Source organism: Vicugna pacos, chromosome 12 (assembly GCF_048564905.1).
Source record: "Vicugna pacos chromosome 12, VicPac4, whole genome shotgun sequence".
NCBI lineage: Eukaryota > Metazoa > Chordata > Mammalia > Artiodactyla > Camelidae > Vicugna > Vicugna pacos.
In genome coordinates this window covers 46,690,274-46,713,408 of record NC_132998.1, presented here as the reverse complement: position 1 = coordinate 46,713,408, position 23,135 = coordinate 46,690,274, and the positions used below count along the sequence as shown (strand labels likewise).

At 40.9% G+C, this 23,135-nt stretch overlaps 1 protein-coding gene and 1 long non-coding RNA gene across 6 annotated transcripts in view; one reads left to right on the top strand and one right to left on the bottom strand.

Moving 5' to 3' along the window:
* Positions 1-17,660, bottom strand: part of LOC140700242 (uncharacterized) — a 332,718-nt gene extending 315,058 nt beyond the window's left edge. The window contains exon 1 of the long non-coding RNA XR_012078604.1: positions 17,593-17,660. This is a non-coding gene — a long non-coding RNA (uncharacterized lncRNA). The remainder of the gene's footprint in view (positions 1-17,592) is intronic.
* Positions 1-23,135, top strand: part of SYT1 (synaptotagmin 1) — an 898,755-nt gene that overhangs the window by 843,209 nt on the left and 32,411 nt on the right. The gene's annotated exons all lie outside the window — the stretch shown is intronic.

The window sequence follows — 23,135 nt, the reverse complement described above, 5'->3', positions numbered from 1 at the left end:
GGATTAGCACCGATGTGTAATACCACGTGGGCTGATGGAGTACTGGTACTGCCGCCTGACCCAGAGCTTACTGTGTGCCTCACGTGCGCTCAACACTCGACAATCTTTGCCCCATGTAATTCCTATGACAGTTCTAGAGCATACATACTATCATTATCAACATTTTGCAGTTGAGATAACTGTGGCTTAGAAACCTAAGTCACCTAAAGTCTGTGCCCTTAGCTGCCGCACCATACCTTCCCAGGATTTCATAGTTTTTAATCTCTTTAAAAATGGAAGATTAAGAGTCTGGATTAAGCTACAGCACTGTTATTTTGAATTCCCTGATTTCTACTCTAAAACACACCAGCGTTGATTTTTGAAAGGGTTAGAGGTGCTTCTTTTGCTCTCCCCAAACGAACCGATCCTCCCTCCAGAAGGTCCAGCTGTATACTCAACTTGGTAAAACCCTGTTGTTGAGACTGTCTCAAGTTCCCATCGATTCAGGGAATCAGATTATTCTTATCAGAGCCCCTTGAAGATCGAAGGTAGTTATAAAGCGCATAGCAAGAGCCAAGGTGCGGGTAACAGCACCTCATAGAAATGCAGAAGCATCTGTGTACTTACTCCCCACCTCAGCACACAGAGTGGCAGGGGGTTTCAAGGATTTGAATTCTGACTTTCTGTTAGAGTAACAGCTGCCAAGAAGAAGCCCTGAACGTACTACTTGTCCCCATAGAGTAAAATGAGAAGCTTATCATGCAGGTCTTCGTCGCAGTAATACCAACACCTGTTGTCAGGCTAACATTTAGAAAGTCCTAGATGGAATGCCAGGTCAGCCGCGAGCGGTCTAGGGAGCATGGCTGAGCTACAAATTGCTTGGAAGGAAGCTGAATTTTGGTTGCCATGGCAATGAAAATGCAGACAATGAGAAGCTTTTACGTGAGTAGCTTCTGTGTCTCGTTATGATAGGCACGTCCAGCTGAGGGGCACTTTTTTTGGTACTACCACCGACGTGAACGGATCAGATAATAAACACTAATTAGACAGCATTATCATGCTTCCTGGGCTTCACCGCAGAGGGGCACAGCTCCAGCTAGGTAATTACTTCTCTGCCAGATCGGGTTTTACGTGAGAATTGAGGGTTATGAGTGTAGTTCATTGACGGCTGATGAGACCACAGGGGAGGAAGGTCCTGAGGCGGGCTTATTAAGAACATTTTAGTCGACATGTTTTTCCATCAAGTTGTCAAGGTACCCAACCCCTGGTTAAAGAAATGCTTGCGATGGAAGTAGTGATTCTCAGCCGCGAGGGTCCGTTACCTCAGGGAAGTGACAAAATGGTGGGAGACTGTTCTCAGGTTGAAGTGGAAGGCATTTCCCAAAAAGGATGCCTTTGCCTAGCATGCTTTCCCAGTTTATTCCTCATGTGCAAGAGACGGCCAGACTATTACACTCACTCTCCCCGAGAGATTATTTTCCCCCTGCCAGTTCAGATTTAAGTTCCCATGCAGTTCTGGATAATGTTAAGAAGGTACTCAGACCTCAGGTAATTGATTTTCATAAAGACAGAAACACACGTGCTTTGTTCCTTTCCACACCCTCTTGAGAAACTCCCTTTTCCCCAGGTCCTGCTTTTGCCTGAAAAGGCGGGGTGGGGTTGGGGGTGCTAATTCTCCTTGTTATTTACCCATACATAGTAAAGAAGCTGTAGAAGAGAAAAAGAAAAGAAAAGAGAGAATTCAGGGAACAAAGTAAACAAATAAGGCTGTATCAAAAATTTGATGTTTACTGTGCTGTCCTTCTAGAAATGACCCATCTTATTAGAATGACATGGTTTTAGCACTTTTCTTTCTAGCCCTGTTATTAGTATAAAGATTCAAAGAAAAAAAAAATTGGTTTAGTGCCCTGGCAAATGATTTGTACTTCAAACACGGAGTAGAGATTCCTAGGTTGTGATGAAGTATAAATGCCACAGTGTGGTCCCCTCTATGAATCACTAAGCAAATTCAGATATTGTAGAAATGCAAGCACATGTAGACTGCTTATAAGATTTATGATTTTTCCCCAGGTAGTCTGGGTGGTGTTTGGTACTATCGATAATCTCGCATCATGTCTTCTATGAATACTCTGAGGGAAATTTATCCACACCTCAACAAAGCTGCTGAAATATTTATCACTGGCATAATGGAGGCTCTAATATGCTTTTTCCTGGCTATTTCCATCACTTCCCTAACTATACTTTTTCCTGCTCACTGTAAGACAACAGCAAAGTACATTTATGTGGTACAGATAGCTATTCAGGGTATCTTTTTTTCAGTTAAATAAAGCGTTTTTCCTACCACAAAAAACAAAAAAACTCCTTCTGCTTCTCTTATTACCTTTTATGAATATTTTGCTGTTGTCCCTTGCAGAATTTACAGAGTTAGACAAAACACACAGTAAAATGATTTGTATTTAATTAGGTTGATTTGTTGTTGCAACAGCTTTCATATTCTTTCATTTGATGAAGGAGTGAATCCCTAGGTTCCTCAGACACATGAAAATAAAAAAAGTTGAACCACAGAGAATTTGTACACTGCACTTCTCTGTTCTTAATCATGGAAGGACCTGTGGCTTTCTAGACAATGCCAGTCCCTCTTTATCTGTATTATTTTGATGAGCTAACAAGGCGAATTCACCTCTAGAACATTAAAGACTGAACTGGGATCGATGGCACCAGGAATGTAACCTCCCTGGGGTCATACCTACTGTTTGGACTGCTCTGTGGAAGCTAGAATCTTACAGAAGGATTATTTGTGTCCTGGTTACTCAACTCGAGGATTCACCATCCTCTGGAAAACATCAGGGGTAGGCTGAGAGGTGATCGTTTTAATTTAGATCTTTCATCAGTAAAGGAAATTGAGTTTTAGTAATTGAAGCAAATTCTCCGTATGCATCATGTTTTTGTATTTTACTGGGTCCTGAACTGTATAATCAACATGGCAACTAAAGAGAAGTTCCCGGCTTTGAAAATATCCAGCGTATTTAAGGATTGTTTACCACTTGGTTACAGTAAATAACAATACTTAGTTGCTCATTGCAATCGCTAATACGTAAACTTTTGTGGAAAAGTCTTTATAGCACATATTTTACATACAAAATAGAAAGCAAATTTTACAGGGTTAGATTTGTATGCCAAAAATAATCTTTAGACCACCTCTTTCATGTCTGTAATTCCCTAACTCTTGGGTATCAAAAACAAGACTAATTGAACAGGTTAGTATTAAAATAAGAATTTATCATCTACAGGGACCTGTAACCAGAATAGGTATAAGAAATATTCAGCTAATCACATGGGCAAGTAAAATTTGTGAGTTCAATAACAAAAAAAACAACAAAAAAATTCAGTGGCTTTACACTGTGTAACCATATGGGTTATGGACAAAAATCCAATGGCAGTGAGATTAATGACTATTTTGACAAACCTTTTCGACACCAGCCTGGGAGCTCTGGAGCACCATATACTTAGAGCCACATGATGACTTTAACTTATAGTCTCATCATCTCAAGTTTTGAGTAGAAGTTTATCAGCAAACAAGAATGAAACTAGATTCAGTGTTGTGGGCAGATGTGAGAAAAAACATCACTTATTATACGATAGATTTAGTTGGCTTGCTCCTGAATTACATACATTATGTTCCTAATCTGTTTATCTAGAGGTGCTTAACAAACCTCAGTCTTTGAATTATTGTATGATTGTTTACTCTTTTCTGCCAAGAGTTATTCCCACCAAGCAATTTATCATCAACAGCTGATGGGGGAGGAGGCAAGTATGGGATGGCAGTGTGGACCAAGCCACTGTCAAAAAAAAAAATCTTTTTTCCCCAAACTCTACAGAAATAAGAACTATATAAATCAGTTATTGGAAGTGAATTCTCAAGAATGTTTGTGTATTTTCTGTTTTCTACCTATTTGTGGATGCTCAATCACGGTTTATGTATATTCATTGATTTTTTTCAAGTCTGATTAACCTTAAAAACATCTTGAGTCTTTATGCATATCCCCCCAAAAATGTCACCCACAATTAAAATTAAAGTCACAATATCAAAATTGCTGGCAGCAGAGTGCCAGGATTTACAATTCAGAATGGTGTCAGGGCAAAATTGTGAGCTCAATTACAAATGCAGGCAATTATAGATTTTAGAATAAATTGGTGTATTAGGCCAAGGTTACCAATTCTAGGGGACCATCAATCGAATGTGAGTATAAATTCGATTACTGATGTTTTAATTCAGAAAAATGTGTTGCATATGAACACACTAAATGAAGGAAATAAAGCCATGAACAGAATGTGCCACTGGTGTCTCGAGTGAGAGCAAACATGGTGATTCCTGACTCTCCAGAGACTGCTCCTGTCCCTGCTCTTGTCAGTTCACCGGACAGAGTGGTCCACCACTCAGTGACAAGCTAGAAAAGCCCTGCTGTCAAAAGGAAGACAAGCCTCGTTAGGGAAACCCAGGCCAGCCCACGGTTAAGGTAGTGCAGGTGAACGTCATGGCCGTGGTCTCCAACGCTGTTCTGGTGGCATCAGAACTGCTGCTTTTAATCGACACTGGCACATCCTGGGCCTTGAACTAACACGTAAGGGTTGCTCAGTCCATCACCCTGCTATCAGATAAAACTGCTTGAAACCATTCCCAAAGGTACCTTATCCCTCTTCATAGAATTGTTTGATTTTCAACAAACCAAATATGTACATATTATAAATATAGATAACATAAATTATATAGTTCTATTTGGAAATGATACATTACCAACCTAAAAAAAAAAAAGTTCACAAATTTTAAGATTCCTTTGGAAATAGCCACACTTTTCTCCCAAATATGTTTTTGGGTTTTTTTCCCCATCCATTTTGTTTTTTATCACATGGACTATCTTCCACGCCCATTGTGCTTTTATTAAAAATATTAATAACCACTCTACTTTCCTGAGATTCCTTAGCATTTGAGTCTTTAAATATCCATTATGACCGTAATCTCTGTAACCTTTTAATGATTTACAAAAATCCTCAGTGCCCTTTCCTGAAATTCACAGTTTCCAGGCTTCCACACGCAGAGTCTCATGGCCCCTGGGTCAGAGGGTGCCCCTGCAGGACCCTCACACTTGCTTCAGTTTCCCATCACTCCCTGCCTCTCTTCTGCCTTGTTCACAGTCCATGTTTCTACAGTTCTACATTCTTCTCGCTTTCTCTCCCAGCATGGACCTCACATATGTGAAAAGCATTCTGTTGGAATAACCTATTGCAACATTTTATAAATAATTCTGAATATGACTGACATAAAGCTGTCTGCCTAGTCAGATGCCTGTAGGGAATAAAGGAAGTGAATATGTGATTGGAGACATTATTACAAAGGACAATTATAAGCTAATATCTTAAACTGAGATAAGATAAGAAAGGTTATCTCCATTTTCAGCCCTTCTGCTATCTGCACCCTCTTACCCACCTTATTGTCTTTGAATATATTATCTAACTAGTAACTAGTATTCCTTCATAAAAGGCATATATTTATACATCATATGCTTTTGCTTGAACAGACAGTAACTGTCAGACAGCAGTGGCCCAGAGAAGTGACTGGGAATTAGTGGTAATTCATAAGTTAACATCTGCTTCTTTTTTCTACCGAAATTTAATGAAGAGAACATTAAACTGAGTTCTAGTCACAGCTATACCATCATTAGAACCATAGCCAAGGGCAAGTCACATTGTCCAGGCATCAATCTCTCAAATGAAAAAATGAAACTATTTGACATCCAGTGCTGTTCTCATTTTTTAAAAAATCGAATGATTCTATTACTTTTTTTATTATTAAATAAAGCTTAGAAAGCTGCCCTCTCAAATGAAGTCACTGTAAAGAAAAAAACCACTGTGAAATAATTTCAAATATGAAGGTATGTCAGTTGTGCGGTCATTTTTGGGAGTATTTCTAGCTCTTCTTAATCACTGTTTTCTTACTCTTTCCATTTTTTTTTCCTATGTGCATTTGATTCATGATGACGGACAAAATTTTCTTTTTATGTGCATTCTATTAGGGATGCCAATTAAGATTTAACTTGGTTATTTTAAAAGTTGTTTATAATGTCAATGCATTCCTAAGAAATGCCCAAATAATAGTTGCTAGGAGAGAAGCTAAAATGCCTATTAGACGGTCTTGGAAATTTCTGTACTAGCTGTAATATCTAAATATGTATAGCTCAGATCAGTCCTGCTTAATGTACAAGTAACTGCTAGGCATTAGAATGGTTTGAGCAATACATGCAATTAAGTGGATGTGTTTTAACCCTTTTCTTAGGAGGTTGTTTTTTATGACATGAGCATTAGATATATTTAATCCAAAATCTTTTGGCATCTTACGAAGAACCATTAAGTTTTCATGAACACTTAATGTCATTTTGCTACATTGAAAAAAAAAGAGCCTCTCCATCCTGTGCACACTTTCTCCTACTATAGTTGTACAAATACTGAAACACGTGTGCCTGTAACTGTAGCGGGCTATGGGTGGAGCGAGGTCAGAAAATCCCTGCAGTGCCCTTGTAGTATGTTTCCAGTTCCTCATTCACCATCTTTCAACCCTTTCCTTTACCTGTGTCTTTTTTCTCATCAACATTTACATACGAACACTTTGTCTTGCTTCTTTCAAAAAAAACCTGACTTCAGGGGAAGGATTCTATGCTTGAAACAATGTATGTTTGGTAGTGGTAAAGATTTCTAAGAAGAATTTCCATATCTTATTCACAGAAAAACTTAAGCAGGTACTTTAAATTCCAATTTCCACCACTAAATATATTATAAAAATTATACAAGGACATGACATGCATGCCTTCAGTCTTCTTTTGTTCGGACATACCTAAGTCTTGCTGTTTAACAAACTCCAAGGGAACTCATTTTTGAGGGTTATTAAGGGTGCGTATTCACAACGCTTGAAACCTGGCTATCCCATGTTCAGAAAAACATGCTTTATAAGTATGATTATCCTACTTGTCCGTTACTCTCCATGACTAGGTACTTGCAACAGAATTGTGTGTAATTAAGTTATCCTCATTCACATCTGCAAACCCTGACAAGACATAACATGGAAGTATCAGCTCTGGTTCAATAGATTATGGTCTCATCACATCTTTTAGCAACACAGTGTCAGCCATAGTTTTTATATAACTGTATCTTCAGCACACTGTAAAAATTCTGGTACAGGCTGTCCGTACTTTTCCCAGTATCATGTCCCCTGACAGACCTAGGAAGCCCTCAGTTAAGAGAGCCAAGGAGAACGAAGAACGTTTTTAGTGAACTTCAGAAAGTAACCTCAGATGCTGCCATTTGCTAAGCGCTTGATACAAATCAGGCGCCATGCTACCTGCCACACAGACGAGTCCATCTGATCCTCCCAGCAGCCCTGTGGCCTAAGCACTGTGTCATCATCATTTTGCAGATGAGGAAGCTGAAACATTAAGAGCTTAGGTGATTGTCCGTGATCATAGAGGCAGAGCTGAAGTCAATTCATCTGGCTCCTGCATCGCCACTCTATACTGCACCAAAGCCAGTCATTTGTACTCAGATTTCCTTTGTGATCTCACCCTAAAATGCTGCCAACCCCATCCTAAAGGCTGAAGAGATTCAACCTTCAGTCCTAGCACGTGTAATAGGATGCCATTTTAAGTGTAACTCTAGAAGTATCCAAGAACATTTAGCTTGCTTGGCAAGCTCCTCCTCAAGTTGAATTCAGTCTTCCACGTGCTCCCGCCACCCAGTGCAAATTATGTCACCAGAAGCAAGGTGACAGTCTTTACTTTCAAGATCAGTCACAGTCACTAGGACCAGAGGTTAAACAGTTGTTCCCAATCAGTGGAGTGCATTAGCATCTCCTGGGCTACCTATTAAAAACGCAGGTGCCCCAGCCCACCCCAGGGATTCTGATTCAGTATCTCTGGGATGGGCTCTCAGGACCTACGTGTAACAACTCCTGATTATTCTGATGCAAAGTCCTCAAGAATCAGCCTTCGAGAAACACTAGCTTCAAGATACACAGCACAAAACAAAGGACAGAAGTGGTTTTTGAAACAAACGGTCAAAGAAGCTTTCAGAAATTCCTTCCCAATTCTGAAATGTGTACATCTGGGGGTGCCAGCATCCGAGTGCTCTTGAAAGGCCCCCTAAGAATGGGAAAATCTAATTTAATAACACAGTCCATTAGGTCATTAACTCCAAAGTATGTATTAGGAAGGTGGCCAAGAGCTAAAGTGGACCATTTTCATCATTTTCTGAACGTGGGAAAGATGTTGCCAAGAGCAAAGAGGAGATGACATGTAATCACTGAAAGAGAATCTTCAGTTGATCCCTCAACGGTTTTGAAGAGACAGTGAGAATTACACATGATTACACCACTTAAGAAAATGAGAGAAATAGATGGGTTTATTTTTATTCAAGATGTCTGATTTGTGGTGATCAGAAATCAAGGAATTTTAAAATACCAAGGAGTTCAAACCTTCATGTGGGGTTTGGGAGACGATGGGCAAAACGCTAGATGTCACAACTGAAAATGAGGCCATCGATATATAGGTTTTGTAAGCTATACATGGCAAACATCAGTCCGTCGAGGAAAGCTCTGCAATTTGTATACATTGTAAGTTCTTCTCCAAATGTGCCACATCTGCCCTGTGAACAGCATGTGTCAAAGACATAATCACCCACTCTTCAAAGAGCATTATCAGTAGACACGTGAAATATGATAACATGCTATTAGTCATTGTTTCTCCCAAGTTACAGTTTAGATACTGTTCTGTGAGAGTATCTCCATGGCTACTACCACATTTTCATTTTTTTTTATGTGTGTTTGAAACACTGTAAATAGGCAAGTTTCCATGGGAATACACTTGGGTTATAATTTGAAAACAAAATAATTACCATCCATTGTCTAAAAAATCTTTTTGTTCCCTAGCACACCTACAAAAATCACATCAACTTTTGCCCTTGTGGGAAAACTACATGGAACAGGAAAAATAATAATGATATAGATAGATTGCATAATTTATAGTAAAGCTGTCAGCTGTACAAAGAACATAGCAAATAATCCAGATTGTTGATAAGTGAGAATATTCGTGGGTTTCCAGCACATGAGAACAGGAAGATGATGGACCATTCTTTACTCCCCATTTGGCCCCACCTGTGATGTACAGTTTACTTGGAGAATAAAGGACAAAGAAAAAGAGTAAAGAAAGACTATCATGAGGTAAACCAATTTTAAGTTGATGCAAAAATTTCAAAGACAAATATACTTATGTGTGATGTACATAAAATAGATGATTCAGTTTAGTCAAGATTAATCTTTCCAATTACTAAAGAAATCTGATTATATCTAATCTGACCCTGTCTGCATAGACAACCCTGAAGGCACTTTAGACTTGTCAGCCTCCATCTTCCCCCACCCCTCTCTGATCTCTTCTGCCCTTTGGAGAAGGAATAAAGTTGAAGGAACTCCACCAATATTAACCCTCTGCGAAACCCTCCATCTGTATACTGTCATACTGGGAGAGTGAGGACCTCGATTCTGTACCATTTCAACCCTGCACCTTGATTCTGATGCACCTGAAACCTACAGCAGAGACTGCATTGAAGAGGGAATGTATTATCTGGTTGCAGTCTGCTCTAATGTTTGAGCATCTGATCACATGTGTTATTTAAAATTAGACAGTTACATCAACTGTTCACGTAGCCCAGGTAGCTGGGTGATCAGCATCTGGTCAAGGCTAGGGGTGTACAGCTACTTATTAACTTGAACTGCAGTGGACCAACAGATGTGAATATGATTTGGCTTATCACCAAAGCAATTGTCAAAATGGAAATACTGCTTTTACTGAGAAGGAAAAATTGAAAACAGTGAAAAATGCAACTAGAAAATTACAGGAAGAAACTCACACACTGTCAGGTTTAACCTGTGTAGGCAACTGATCAACACTGATGGAGATAGATTGCCGTGACAGTAGATAGAACAGAGTCTGCAAGATGATTCAGTACCCAAATATGAACCCATTTAAACTCAGGGATCAGTAGCAATCAGAAGATGATGACATGTAACCCACCCTTCATTCTCATCTTAGAGGTTGACATTTTTCAGAGTTAATACATTTAAAGGTGCTTGACTATTGGGATAGGCATTGATTTGGCTTATTTTATGTTAGAGAAGACTTGTTTCAGCCCACATCAATAGACCGGAATACTTAACTAGAATTCATCAAAACGGATTTCTGCTGCATCATTTCAGACGGGATCGGGTGTGTTCAGAGTAGTATGGTGGTAGGCATCTATTGCATCATTTCAAAAAAAACAGACAATATGTTTTCCTTATCATTCAAACACTAAAACATCTGGACCATTTATTTAATCTTACCAATGACATGTCTACATAATAGGGTTGTTTTGCTACTGAGAGTAATAATCATTCAATGGATTAGCCTGTCGACGTAAAATTATCTCCACAATTATCAGTGGAATTAAGGTTAAATAGATTAATCTCATGAGAATCCTAATGTTTTTAAACTACTTTACACTACACTCACAATTTTTTTTGTATAATTTCTTCATGCCAAGATGACCATGAAAGGTCCTAATGCATCATAGGCATTAAACCACTTGACAAATGAGAGAAAAGGAAAAAGAGAGGAAGACTGCTCATAAAGAAGACATCAATCACTCCTGCCTGTGCTACAGAAATTCCTCTGAATGATTTAGTTCTTCAGTTTAATTAGTGAAGTAGAGAGCGCCACATTTATTACAGACTTCAATAATCTTTGATTCATAAAGTAAAGAAACTTCTCCTAGGCCATGAGGAGTATACACTTTAGTCCAAGAGTATAATGAAAGGAGAAAAAGTACAGAAAGCAGACTAAGAGGGAGAAAAAAAAAAACAATTTAAGTTGATGCCTGTCATATCAAAAATAAAATAACGTACACTTAAAATATCATACCACTCTTGGTAAAGAAAACCAGTATCCAGATTTTCCTAAGTTAATCCTTAGTAATAAATTTAAGGAGGTTTATTCTTATAGTTCACTAGACATCCATGGACTGTTTATTATATTATGGCAGCAAAATACTCAATACTTTGTGCACTCAATTGGTTACTATACCTAGAAATATAATTGGTTAATTAATGCTCAGATATGAAGTTACTTATAGTCATTTCTAAACCAAATGTTTTAATACTTTAGAAACTAAGGTGTTTATTATGTTGGCCATTTAATAGGGTCCAAAGAGTATGCTAACAAGTTTCCAGGTAACAGTAAAGGAATCTTTATAATCTCTATAATGGTAAATTATCATCTGAATCACTCCCCTACAGGAAAGTTGGTTGATATGTTTTCTGCCCTAAATTAATACTTTGTTTTTCAATTGAATACATGCTAGGAGAATATATTTGATAATTGTGTTGCATATTTATAAGTGTTAAATATTTAAATATTAACTTATATATTAGTCGAATCTTTCTCAGCCCTCTCAGCACATCAGAGTCACCTTAGATTTTTAAAACACAGATGCCTGGGCTCCAGCCCAAGACTAATAGTTGGTTGAAGATCACAGGAAGCAGTGATTTTTTTTTTTGAAGTTTCTCCAGGTGATACTTATCTAGTACAAAACTAGATGAAATGAAGTCATCATATTCTTTTCCTGGTTGAGAATAAAGGGATAGAGCTCAAAGAATAGAAGCTTTATAAATTAGTATGTATCCAGGCTAAGGGACATGATCAGAGTAAATGGTGAAAACTGTAGTCCCAGTACTTTGCGTGGCTTAGTTCAAGGCTGGTATTTTTCAGACAGTCAAGTATTTACTGAGCATTTATTTAGTGCCAGGCACTACCATAGAGATACTAGGAACAGAGAAGTTAATATGGTAGTTTGCCCTTAAGGAACTTGCATTCTAGTAGGGAGAGAAAATGAGAATTAAAAAAGTAAAACAATTTGAAGTATTCATAGGTGCTATGAAGAACACCAACAGAATAGCGTAGGGGGTGAATGCAGAGGGTTGACAGCTCTGGTGAGCAGAAACATTAGAAAACCTGGAGGAAAGTTTTTTAAGCAACAAAAAAAAGTACCAAGCTCATGAGATGAGAAGAAACGTTCTATGTCTGAGGACTGTCTGGAAGGCTGGCGTGGCCAGATCCCGGTACACCACTGGGGTGTGTAGGGAGTTAGGCCCGAGAGGCGAGCAGAGGCCAGCTCTTTGCAGGAGCCTAGAGGCCTTGGAAAGGTATTTGCTTGCATTCAGCTGCACTGGGGTTTTAAATGAAAAGATGACAATGAGGAGATCTGCCTGCACGTTGGAATGTCACTCTGGTTGCTGTCTAGAAGATGCTCTGGGGAGGGGGTGGTCAAAACTGGAGGCAGCCTCCCCATTGCAGCAAAGTACATGGTGGCTTCGTACTGGAAAGATTCTGATTCTCTAAATGTCACAAGTAATGAATTTTCTTCATCATGCTTCTAGGTCAAAAATTCCATCCTACAAGTCTTAAAAATGAGGTGGGGTGGGGGGTGACTAATAGAAAAATATATCAGGATAGTTGCTTTCTCGAAGGATATGCGATGTTCTAACCCTCACAGCTTCCAACCAAGAAAAGCTTACTCAGCGTTTCCCACCAGCAACTGTCCATTGTCTATCACTATGTAGAACTGAAATCTGACGTTTTTGTGTTTCCAAACATCTTGGTGAATTTTCAGTCTTATGGAATGAGGTTATGTTAACGCTACAAACATTAGATTCTGGATTTCTGTTTAAAGCTGAAACTAGACCTTCTAGTTAAATTAATTTCTAAATAGGAAGTACTTTTTCTGTTACTGTCAGTTACAGTCCATTTGTCATTTATTATATTTCAGTGAGCAAGGTCGGTCTGATCCACTGAGGAGGAGAACACGGGGGTAGGAGGGCCCTTCCTACAACACAGTCTGAGCTCCTCTGAACTATGAGGGGAAATCTGTTCAAATGCTATTAAAGGAATTTCACACTTTCGGTGGATAGAACACTGCTCTGACTTCATGGTAATCACCATCTAGTATTTAATAACTGATGTGGCTTCTCAGCAAGTACTGCCCTAAATCTTTTGAATTATTGTATTCCAGCCCTATTTCTTTTTTTTTAACATTTTTTATTGATTTATAATCATTTTACAATGTTGTTCCAGCCCTATTTCTTAACTTACCCTGGCTTTGTATTGTCAGCCAACTTAATTTTCCTGATGACAGGGACCAGGTATTACCTGCGACACATGTCTTAATGCCTATTATGGTGGAAAATACGTGATAGGAAGTCAGTAAATATCTGCTGAACAAAAACATTTAGTGGAATGTGGTCCCCCTACCCCAGCAGCCAAGAAGAAAACACAGTAGATTTTAAAATGTGACTGAATCAGAGTTGATGTATATAAATCAAGATAATATAAAGTTTTGTCAGCAACCGACATGTATCAAAACACAGACAGGGTTTGTTGATGAGAAAAGTTTTCTGGGAGGCCTCATCTGAAGTACTGGTTCAAGAAGACAAGGTGTCTTAAGTATATGGAATGGGTATGTTTTATAAACAGTGGAGTTCAGACAGAAGGGAGAACTTGACATTGGGAGCCAAAAACAATGTTTTCTGGTTCACAACGATTCCCTTAATATTTCTGTCACAGCCCTGCTAGGTGATCTCTCTCCAAACCTCTATTCCAAACCACTGTCTAGCTTGATGACAGATTAAATAAAGCACGTAATTTCGGGAACTCTTCTCTGTATTCCTGCCTTCTTAATTAGTCATGTTGGCAACATTGATACACGGTCCAATATTGCCGTGTCTGGTCTCCTTTGAAATCCTGCAATCTCAGAATCCTGTTATTTCAAAGACATGTCTTTCCTTAGGGGATTGGGATAGTGCAATAATGAGAAGCAATACTGATCCATCCTTTGATCTTTTCAAGTTTTAGAAGGGCTTTTGATATTGTTATTTTAGAGTGAGTATTGTCATAGGACATTGTAAACAAGTGATCTGTGGTAATTTGAATAATTATTTTTTGGCCTTTTAAAATGTCAGTCACGGTCTTCAGGAGATAATTTCAAAGAAAATTGATAAAAGATACGTAGAACTTCAGATGTGATGTTCTTATTCAGAAGTTTATTTTCCCTAGAATTAAAGTGCTTAAATATATTGCCAAAAGGAAGAAAAATGAATAAAACAGTCATGGGCTTTATTTGTACTAGGAACCATCTAGTTATTACTACATTTATCTCATCTTCCCTCAGGTATCCAGAAAGAAAAGCCGATTAAGTCTCATCAAGCACATTTGATGACTGCTGATGGGTTTGTTTTTAAAGGCATCTTTTCATACATAGATGAGGAAAGACTAAAATTCTCATGTAGTGGATACTATAAAGAAGTGGCTTTCATACTTTGGTGTAATTCAGAACCATCTGGAGGCGTGGTTAAAATGCAGACTGCGGGTCCCACTTACAGAGATCTGGAGGGGAGCTCAAGAGTTTGCATTTCCCCCAAGCCTCCAGGCGTTACTGGTAATGAGAACCAATGGAATAAAGCTATGTGCCCTTCCTCTGCTCTTCTTGAGGAATAACATTTAATTTAAATCCATTATATCCGGAAGAACAATGTCTTTTAAGAGAAGCTTTATCTTTCACCACACTCATGTGCAGCTCTGCTGGACAAACCATAGTGACTTGAATGAAAGCAGAGCTTATCTGAGTACCTTTCTCTCTAAAGCCAAGGTCACTTGATCATACCTCATCCTCCATCTTTTCTCCTATTTCTGGGTCTGACGTCTTCAAATACACTGGTCATACTCCACGGAGTTCAGACTCCCCACTCTACTCTCATTCCCCTTGCCTGACTATCCTTAATGTTTACAGACATCGTGTGATGTCACAGCAAGAAGTGGGCATGAGGACCCGAGGCTAGTTACCCAGCTAAGCCACGATTTCTCCATCAAAACATGAACACCCATGTACAAGTTTTTACATGCATTTTCCATATTTTCAGGTAAAAATTTTATATACATATATGTTCTGTACTTGCAGTTTGCATTTTCAGTTTGCATTTCTATAATTTCATATAAATTACAGTGATCTCACTGAGTATCAGAATATAATCATCGTTTCCTTCAGAAGCTACCTTTTAGCTTGTAACTAATAAAATCAATAACTTAAAAAAAAAAAAAAAAACCACTTCTCCCAGCTATTGTTGATTGAATCCCATGACAACTTGTAGGGAAGCAAGCCTGATGCACGCAGCACACAAGAGAGCTTCTCTCCTGCCTGCAAAACAAACTTCCTTTCCACCCTTCTAGAACTTCTGGGCCCTACATGTCATTACATTCATCTCCTTGTCAACTAGATTTGTACAGACTGTACTAGGCACAGTATGAGAATGAAGATGCCCAGGAGGCTTGGCAGGGTTTTCAGTAAGCAGAGAAACACCACAGGATGGACTGATGGCTGCTTACAAGAAGGTGGAGGGGGCCAGGAAGTCAGAACTCTAGAACTTCGTGGCCACCTCCATCACCTCTGGCTAAACGGCTTACACCCAAGTAACCACACCATCTGACAGAGCACTGCAGACGCCACCACACAATGTTTGATACGAAGTTTTAGACCCAGGGCGCATTGCTGAAAGGCAAGTGCTACTTTGTTCACTTTTCTTACCTCCTTGTCGTCTGTGTTGCTGTATATCCGTAGGACGTAGTAGTGTATTCGGTTTCCATGAAGTCCATGCGTGAACCTAGAAAAACTTACCGTCTTCATCCAAAAGTGCAAATATCTTCATTATATTTTCATTCACCCCTTTAGACAGTATCACAATAACCCATGTATAGTTTAAGAAGCACAACTGTAGCCGTGAGGGACATGTCATCTGGCAGCCAGCTCTAACCAACAACGTGACCTTCAATCAACCTCTTCAGTTCCTTGTGTCTGTTACCCCATCTGGAAGATGGACCTAAAGCTGCCTGGCTAATCGACTTTTTATTGTTAGTATGATATGTATCAAAATGCTTCACAAAGTCAAAACATATGCAAATGGAACCTGGTGGTTAGCTTAAACGAACATTATTAACTAGGCGTCAGCTATTAGCGTTTCTGTATACCACACATCAAGAACGTGCTCCATATCCCGGTAACATTTTCGCTTAGTGTTCATGAAGCTAGTAAGAGAAACCCCAGGATGATCCAGCCAAGCTTGCTACTTCTACTTCGGAATAACTCTCTTTTCTGAATCCTCCTATTGGCTAGCTGATATCTGTAAAAAGAATTTTACTTTCCGGTTTATTTCATGGACTAAGAGGAGATAACCGCATGCAAGAGAGATTAAAAATAATAACTCAATCTCAAACTTCTTAGGAAGAAAGAGAAAGTGGAGTATCTCCGGGGTTTCCCCAAACAACACTGTTCACAGAATGGAGGCTTTAGCACTTTGAGAACCATGCGGCCCTTCACAGAACCTTCTGACACTGGAGTCGACCCTCCAAGGTTGAGTCAATCTGCCCTCAACCCCTCGCAAGCTCAGACCCTAGGAATTCCTCCCCTGAAGAAGCTTCCACGGCGCTCAGCCCAGACTCCTCTCCGGAGCGGCTGTCTCCCACTTGGCCAGTAGGTGCTGCTGTCTCAACACGTGTGATTCTCCCTCCAGCCCGAACGCAACGCCAAGGTTTCCGGCTCCCAGAGATAAGATCTCATCTTATTTCAAACCCAGGTTTTTTTTTTTTTTTGAACTGTGGTTATCTAGGATTGATCCATTCTGAAAGCTCTCATTTCTGTTCATAAAGCCAACTTGAAACAAAGCAGCCCCGAGAACGGCCCCTCTTGGATGGGCACCTTCACAGGGCGGGTTTCCACAGGTGCACCCTCGATGCTGCAAACCTAAATAGCCCCCTACCTTCAATCACGTTGATGCCGGAGGCAGGGAAAAAAGTGCAACAACATGAAGAGAGTAAGCTCAGGAAAGCTTACGGCTCCCCAAGAGCTGTTTTGATGTAAAGATCTTTGTGGAAGCTCATTAAATCCTCGGTGTGTGAGGCAGGACTTCGGGAAAATTCAAAATGCAGATAAGACACCACATCCACTCACACTGACACATTTGTAAAGTGTTCAAAATACGCCAACGAATCTCCACGTGACTCCCCCCTCATATTAAAGGCCGGAATTAGCTTTTGGTTAAACCGCAGTCCCAGTGAACAGTTACCTACTTGAGAGACCGTTTCGTTACGACGTTGACCACAAACAAGACAATTTAAAAAGTGATCTAAAGCATGGTTCCCGGGACGAAGAGCAGGTGAGGGTCTCTTCCTGGGCACAGAGCAGCCCCTTATACCGTGAATAGTCAACATATCCGCGTAAATGATAAGAAAAGGCATTAGGTGAGGGGTGCGTATGATGAGAAAAGCCAGCACGCGCCTTTTTCCCAGTGCTTTTACTGCCTGGAAAGGCTTCTCCTCGGGCTTCAGCCAGAACCTGAGTGGCAATGAGACCTCGTAGGAGTCTCCAGAGGGACAAAACCAACAGGAGGGCTACGTGTGTGTAAAGAGGGAGAGAAAACTGGAGGAACGGACTCACGGTTCTGCAGAGGTTGGCAGGGGAGGCGGGAGGCGGGAGACCGAGGGCGGCGCTGACGTCCCGGCTGGAATCCGAAGGCCGTCTGCTGGGAGAACGCCCCTCCTCGGGGAGGGTCGGCCCTTTTCTGTGAGGACCTCCCATTGGTTGAAGCCCACCCCCACCACCCCGTGACCTCACTTTAACTTAATTGCCTATTTAAAGGCCCTGCCACCGAACACAGTCACATTCCTGGGGGTTAGGTCTTCAACATACGAGTTGGGGGGCAGAATTCAGCCCATCACAGGCCTCAACGAGTGTCATCATGGTCTAGAGATTAAGAAAAAAGAGGAGAGAGGCTGGTAAAACGTGTGCTTCTTGGAGCAGCAAATTCTCAAAATGCGGTTGGAAGCCCCGCAGCATCAACTCCACCTGAAAGTTATTAGAAGTGGACCTTCTCGGACCCCTCCCCACCCGAGATCGACCGCATCTGTGAGTGGGGCGCAGCAGCTGGGTTTAACGAGCCCTCCAGGTGATTCCGATGAAGGTGAAAGTTCAAGAACATCTCAGATTGACTACAAGAACAATGCCGCCTGCGAGATTTCCAGCCGACGTGGGTGTCGGCGTTGTTTAATCTGTGGGTTTTCTTTAAATGTATTAAGCTGAGTCATATTTTAATAAATGGGCCTTGGAATCCATTTTACTCTTATAACTGAGTAAACTGAAGCCAGAGCTCCAAGGATAAGCATGATGAGAAACTGCAAAGGGGCTTGGCCTCTGAGTATAGGTTTCACAGGGGGAAAGCATGACTGTGGGGACCCAAAAAAGCTAGTTTATCAAATACCAGGGCAGTCTAATTGCTCTCTGTCTGGTTGGAGGCCGCAATTACCTAATGCAATTCCTAGGAATGGCAGGCTAAATTATAAAGGTTGAGCTTAGTCAAATTCATTTTACTTGCCTTCTTAAAAACGAAATTCTAGAAACCGAGCTGTTAAGTGGTCACTTTTGAGCAGAAGCCGAATTTATACTATGCTACCCCGGGGACCCAGATGCCCTCGACACCCTCACAACATTAGCCTCTCCGAATACACTGGGCAGTAAACCTCTGGCCATGCCTCTCACCAGGCCCTTTGGCCACACCACAGCAACAGGAGGAAAAATGTTGAATTCACCTGTGAATTATTTCCAAGCCTCAGCAGATGGTCAGATCTACAAATGAGGACACAAATAACCAACTTATCTGGAAAAGCCAGTGTCATCTGAGGCATGGATGCTACCTGGTGGTCAGGCACCTGCCCCTGAAGGGAACGCCTCTGCCCAGGAAACATCCCCGCCTCGCCCAGCACAGACAGTCCTCAGAACCTGAGCTGCGGGACCACCCTGTAGAGCACAATGAAATCCAGCACATAATCACAGTTGTGTAATTTATAGGGCAACAATTTCCCAGGGCTTTGGGGAAAAGGAGTATTTTGGGGGGAGCCTAATTTTTTTTATGTTGGCTATCAAGAAAAAGATTGTGCCAGTGGCCCTTTTGATTGAACTTGGACCTAGATATACCTTCTCTGCGAAATTCTGTCACAGAATCACAACTGCGAGCCTAACCCACTTGGGCAGGACCTTCAGAATGACTTCAGAGCCGAGTGACATTCAGAATGACTTGCAAGTTGCAGTGTTTGACTGTGTCCGGACGGAATAGAGAGCATTTTCACACTGAGCAATTATATTATTGGTCAGTGATCAATATCTTATCAATTATCATTGATTGAGAAGTTGACGTTTGCCTGGTGCCACGAGAAAAAGTTCAGTCCCATGGCTGGAAGCCAGTGTTCTAGAGAAATAGTTGGCGAGGTAATCCATATTCTTTTTTTACTCCTCCGTGACTCACTCTGGGTTTGTCACCAGAACTCCCCCTGGGGTGGTCTGTTACCTGTGACTAACCATACTGTGTGGGCCTCTCCCATTAATAAGTGAAATCAACTTAAACTTAGCACCAGAAACTATCTTGAAAGGAAAACAGGCTCATAACAGTAGCTTCTCCTGGCTTTTAGAAGAAAAGAGGCCGTCCCGCGTGTATGTTGCGGGCCTGGATGATGAGACAGGTAGGGCTCTGTCACCTGTCGTGACTCTGTAGCACCAGGTAGCAGGACTGCCACCTCCCTGGCCCACTTTCCCTCCCCCAGCACAGTTACCCAGCTGCTCCCTAGAGTTGCCTTCCCATCATTAGTCAGGAAGCTATAAAAGAAAGACAAATTTGAACCCTGGCACAGTTATTCGAATTTGTTGAACCATCGGGATGGCTCTGATTGCCACATTCTCAGAAGCTCACATACTAAACTCCAGGAAGATCCGGGATCTTCTTTGTGTCCCGCCGCCATCCCAGTTCTTGACCTCACTTGCAGGTGGCTGAGTCTGCCACACATCTGTGACTCGGATACATCAAGGCTCTTTTCCTGAAATCAGAAGAGGGTCAGCTTTCCTGTGTTCCTTCAGTTCTCGTGTACGTGGACCACACAGCGGTCTCTGTTTCAGAGCGGCGGGTCAGGCGGGACACTCAGAGTAGGAGCGCGTGGCTGTCCTCCTCCCCTCCGTCTTCGGCCACATGGCCACCTCGCAGAGACCTCCTCTTCCCAGCTCTTCCTCCTGCAACAATAGTCTTCGCTCCCTAAATCCCGTTGACACCACCTTCTAACACTGGCCACCACCCAAAGATGTTGCTTCCAGAACGGGTTGAATAGGGGAGCTCAAATGTACGGGGGAATATCCCTGACTCTCCCCTGGAATCAGTTCGGCTCGGGTATTACACGCGAACTTACAGCACATGTATGTAAAGGCAGCTCTGGGTGAGCCAGTCTGAACAGGAGGTGGCAGTAACGGCCAAGGTATTGGGGTCCCTTCTCCAGTAGCTCTAACAAAGGGCACTTCCTGCCTGTTTGTCCATTCTGGGCGTAGTTTTGCCTCACCAACGCCGAGCTGTGGAGTCCCCAAAACTATTGAAGAATTAAAAATTTGTCAAATGGAAGGCTGAACAAAAGAGCAAGGTGGGAGCTGCTACTCATTGCAAAGGAAAGGAGGAGCCCGCAGAGAACCAGGTGCCCCCACGTAGGCTGGCGCTAGTGAGAGTTTTGGGAAGAGCAAGGATTGGAGACCTAGTGCACCATCTTGCTGAGACTCCAGGCAGAGTTGACCCAACCTGTGCCCTCACATGGATGACAGGGGTAAAGAGGCCTTCCTCACAGACTTCGCAAAGGGTCGAATACGATAAGATCCAGGAAAACCTTGTAAACTTCTATCGTAAACATGCGATAAACACAGGAGGAAGGCTTTTTGGTTGGCTTGTCCCTGCACCTCCAAAGGTCCTAGACCTCTTTTTTTTTTCCCCTGTTATCTTTTTTGTTATCCAGGTAAGATGGCCAGAAGCACTTTGACCATGGGTCTATTATTTTGCTGATAATTAAAATTTCGTAGAGAGTCATAGTACACAAATTACATTGTAATAGCTCTGAATTCTTTGCTTCATCCAGAGTCTACAATTACACTCTCACCCAGGCTCCCGTCATCTGTTGTTCTTGATTTATGAAACCTTCTGTTCTCCAATCTCCTCATTTCTTACCTCTGACTCCTTTAAGACTTACGAAACGCAGCTGCAAGGTCAAATTATTCATCGTGACCGCATTACATTCTCAGGTGTTATCATTACTGTCTTAATAAAGCAGGCAGCTAGTTGCACAATAGTCTGTTTAATTCACTAGGTAATTGCTCAGCCTTCACCATATAATCCCCATCGCACCCCTTGTGAGGATTCCAGAACCACTGTGTTGTGGTTTGAATCATCTATTCATTTTGTCACATGTATTAATTAAAAATGTATTTCTAGTCAAATACGTGCTGGATCAAGGGCTGTGCATAAATTAAGCAAATGTAACTAATCTTATAACCAGTTTCACCTGGAGTGAAAATAGCCAGCAGGTTTTCTGGTAACTTCCAGATACTTCCAGGCCCTTTGCAAAAGTTGGAAAAAAGAAAATCTAATACTTGAAGTATCGCAGAATCAGTTTGGGGTTAGGAGGTAGAAGATTTGTGAGGCTGGCGACTATAACAATTTTTAATGTAGGTAATAAGGCAGAGATATATTATTTCCCTTGGCTCCACTTGTGACTAAGAGAGAATTATCTCCACAGTAAAATTAGACCCAACTAGCCTCTGGTACCTGAGTGGCCAAGAGGTACAGGCATTCCCAGCCCAGCTGCACTAGTGAGTGGGGTGTAATCTAAAGATCATCATCTAAAGCCAGTCCTCAGTTTTATTATTCATTTTGCCGCCTTGATCATTTTTCTGCACTCATTTGGCTTGAAGGCACAGACATTCCCCGTTGATTATCTCGACTTGGCAGTGGGTTTCTGCTACACATTTTGATTCCTAATATGGTAGCAAGAAAGGGTTTTGTAAGAGTTCCAGCGAGTTTCTCTGGGCTTGTGGAATGCAGGGAGGAAAGAATCCTACAGAGATGAAAACAAGACCATTTGCATTGATAAAGGGAAAGCTAAAATAAAGAAAAAGGGGATGTCTCTCTGTAAATACATGTTTTTCCCTTTTTTTTTTTTTTTTTTTTTTTTACTCTGGCCACTGTCATTTCTAATAATGTCTTCAGTTGGGGGGTGGAAGAAATTAATGTTGTGGTTTTTAGTTGCCTGTATTGTCACGTCATTTTAAATGTCATTTTGAAATGCCCAAGTGTTTTCTTACAGAAGCAGTGCTAACAAAATAAACTTTTCGTCATCATCAAGATTTAAATCTTTGAAGCACGCAGTCACACTACTCTCTAAACTAGCCGTCTAACGATGAAATCTGAGAAAATTAGTTGCATGTCCCCAAAAGAGAGTAAAATGTTTCATGCAGTCCATTCATGATACAAACTTGACTGCTCCTCTTAACTTTTGTAGCCATATGACTGAATGCTAAAGAATCCATGTAATCAGAGTTCGATACAATTTTTCTCTCAGAGCCATGAGTTAGTTCACAGAAATACTCATTTGGTAAAAATTCCTGTAACACTACATCCCGGATGATGAACTTGCCTTTAGTAATAGGCTCCTTTTTCCTAAATGTAATCATTCAAAGCCTCTATACTTTAATAAGGCACATTTGCACAGGTGTAAAAATGGCATTATTTTCATCACGACTAACATCCATTTAAAGTTTTAATTTTATACCATTAAGAATTCCATTTGGCAGCTGCTGCCTCCATATTGGCTGGATCAACATTTAAGATCGTGTCTAGATGGGCTTGTCTGCTCCATCCAAAAAAGAGAAATCACTAATGAGAAAGTCATCTAGACATTTCAGAAATTCAATATGCTAGTGTAGATACATGTGAAAGTATGGGTTTTTTTATGATGCTCCGAATCTTTTCTTTTTCTGGACAACCGATTCTAAGAAGCCCTTCACTAAAGGGTTCTGATCAGTTAGAAACAACCACAAACACACTAAGTCCATGGCTACAAATAGCTGAACACCCCCAAATCACAGCAGTTTAAAAGAAACAGAAATGAATGTTTCTATAATATGAA